Raw genomic sequence first — 3,476 nt, forward strand, 5'->3', positions numbered from 1 at the left:
TGGGACATGTCTGGAACAACATGTCTGGGTTGCAAATGAATGGCTACAGTCCCTTTTATTCCCAGGCCTAGGAAATGGGGACCCCCTGCCCACCCTCCAGCCTGCTGGTTCTGCTGCTTGCTGCCACCGCACCAACCTTGCCAAGGCGGAGGCAGCAGGTCCGTGCCCCCCAGCTCCACGAGCTGGCTGGCATGCCACTTGTCTTCTATCAGAATGACTGGTTATTTAAGAAAAGAGAAAGAGGGGCGGTGCCTGTGGCTCAGTGGGTAGGGTGTCAGCACTATATACCAAGGGTGGTGGGTTCGGGCCCAACCCTGGCCAAACTGCAACAACAACAAAAAAAGCCAGGCGTTGTGGTGGGCACCTATAGTCCTAGCTGCTCAGGAGGCTGAGGCAAGAGAATCACCTCGGCCCAGGAGTTAGAGGTTGCTATGAGCTGTGTGACACCATGGCACTCTACTGAGAGTGATAAAGTGAGACTTTGTCTCTACAAAAAAAAAAAAAAGAAAGAAAGAAAAGAGAAAGTGAAGACAAAACAGAAAGTTTTTAATATATGTGTAGATTATCTGTGCATATTGAATAAAACTCGTAAAAGAATTTTTAAGAGAATTTGCATATGATACATTTTGCTATGACTTATAAAATTTGGCTAAAACATTTTCTTGAAATATTACTTCACTCTTAATGAAATTACATCACCTTTTTCTCTGTAATTAAAAAAGATCTCATTGCAGAAGGTTTTTTTTTAATTACCTTTTTAATAATTGGCCAACCCACTCTAAACTTTTATGTGTGATCAAGATAATCTCTGTGCTGTCTTTATTAGGATTTTGGTTAACTAGAAAATAAAACTAAAGTTAAAAAGAGTTAAGGTTTATACCCATAGAACCTCCTGTATTGCCTTTAAAAAAACTATTGACCTATAACTCTATTTGAACAAATGATGTAAGTTTTTGATATGTGAGAAACCTTCCAAAGTCAAAATTCACAATTCAATCTTTTTGACCTCAAATTAGCTTTTTAAATATTAGAATATCTGAAAGTCTAAGACAGACATATTAGGCTTATTTGATGTGTCAAAACTGTATAGGAAACATGTCAAATATGAAATGGTATTTAATTTTATTTGCCTTGTTTTTACATACACATTGTTAATATGTTCTGATGTCGTAAAATATTGAAATGTCTTAATGCATGTTATCAGTAATAATTATAGTTATGATATTGAATTGTTGTATGCCACAAAAACGACCAACTTTGTCAATCGTCTCTAAACTATGGCTATTCTAGGACCTTTCTCTTCCTTAGATAATTATTTAGATTCATCTCAGAAAGTGTTTTTCTAAGTAGCTAAGTCCAAAGTTTGTTCTTCAAGGAAAGTAATAGAAAGGCTGACAGGTTCCCTCAAACACAAACTTCTGATAACTTTGGAAATTATACACCATCAAACTAACAAACTTCCAGGGACTTTGATTAGAAAGCTAACATGTCCATGAGTATTGCTAACTTAACCTCAAGCAGAACAGAAATCAATTACATAAGACTAAGGTTAAGTTTTATGACTTTTTGTTTGAAACATTGCTGATTCCTTTGGAAAGAACACATTTTTTTTTTTTTTTTTTTGGGTTGCAGTTTTGGCCGGGGCTGGGCTTGAACCCGCCACCCTTAGCATATGGGGCTGGAGCCCTACTCCTTGAGCCACAGGCGCCACCCTGAAAGGACAACTTTTCAATAAATGATCTGAGAAAACTGGAAAGCTATCCCTATCTCTCACCACATACAAAGATTAACTCAAGATTAATTAGAGCCTTAGAAATCTAAGACCTAAAACAAGTGTTGCTAGGAAAAACTCTTCTAGACATTGATCAATTGTCCTAGGCAAAAGATTTATGTCTAAGATTTCTAAAAGGTAACTTTTAAAGTCGTAATAGTGACATTTTTGATAGCCATAAGATATTAATAAGTAATATAAGTAATGTTCTTCTTCTGGTCTATAAAGTACACCAGCAAACAAAGGGACTGTTTTTAAGGAAGCAAAGGGTGTGAGCTGGGAGAATAGCAGATGCTAAATGACCCGTAGTGTGACACAGCTGGAGTTGAGGAAGGCAGAAGAGCATTTTGTCAGTAAGTCTGTGTTGAACAGGGCACCCTCCATGGCAGCTCCTGGCCTGAGTCTGAGTGGGAGACCCCGAGGCAGCGTTATCTGCCATCCTTCCTGTGGCCAGGTTTGCAGCACACGGGAAATCAGTACAAAGTGAGGCCAACCAATGGGAGAACAGCTTCTCTCCCGGGCTCCTTACCCAGAACATCCGTTCTGAAAACGCAGATGGTTCTTTACGTTTTCCTAAAATGCAAAGCACCAGCCTTGAAAGGGGGTTTCAGCAATTATCCCGAAACAGTTTGCTGATGGGTACTTGGTTAGATTTGAGAAATTCAGGGACAGCACCTGTGGCTCAAAGGAGTAGGGGACCAGACCCATACGCTGAAGGTGGCAGGTTCAAACCCATTCCCAGCCAAAAACTGCAGAAAAAGAAAAAGAAAAAAGAAATTCACAGCTGGCACATTTCATCGTGTGTGAGCTCAAATGGAAAAATAAAACCATGCAAATTTAAAACTGTAGTTGGTCCTATATTTTGAAGACGACAAAAGACCATTGTTTTGTTCTGGTTTCTAATCGGTTGTTTTGATTTTTGTTTCAGAGGGCTCACTCTCCACTAAGTCCCCAAGCCCTATCCTCATCTGGAAGCTGAAGGGCGAGAAAAGAAAAACAATAAATGTAAGTGTTCTGCCTAAAAAATGTAAAGTGACATTTTTGTGCAGAGGGTAATTGTAAAAGTTTTGTGATCCTTAGTCAACAGCCGCTTGTTACATTACATAGAGTAATAGATGGCAGTCTTAGATACAAACCTATTTCACGCAAACAGTAAGCCCTTCTCACTTCGCTGGGGCCCTCGTTCAGATGCAGGGTTTGGTAACAGTCCTTGGGGTTGCCTTTCTGCATTTCTAATAAACTTCCAGGCAGTGCTATGATCCTATTCCATAGAATTGGGAGATTAAACTCTACAACAAAAGTCTACAACAAAAGTCACCAAAGTCTTCCTAATTCCAGTTCCTTTCATAGCTCAAAGAAACTCAGGCCTAGACCACCCACTGAGTCAAAAGTACCAACGTCCTACTAGGAGTTCTTCCTCAAAGGTGGCAACAGAGCTAGTTTAATTCCTTAGTTTTACAGATGGGGTTAATGAGCTCCTGAGGAGTTAAATCCTCAGGTATTAACCTGATCAGGATTCCAGTAGCAGTCTTCTGACCAGTGTGCTTTATTGGTGTCACTTAGGACAGGAGTACACCTACCACGGAAGAGTCAGGGACAGGATCCAGTGTCAACAGTGAAGGGCAAACCTGGGGCAGAAAACAAAGGATGATGGAACCAGCGTCTGTCCCATCAATGCATCCACAAAAGATCAGATACGACAAAG

The sequence above is a fragment of the Otolemur garnettii genome, unplaced genomic scaffold, assembly GCF_000181295.1.
Source record: "Otolemur garnettii isolate 467f Iridium unplaced genomic scaffold, OtoGar3 scaffold00108, whole genome shotgun sequence".
In the NCBI taxonomy this organism is placed as follows: domain Eukaryota; kingdom Metazoa; phylum Chordata; class Mammalia; order Primates; family Galagidae; genus Otolemur; species Otolemur garnettii.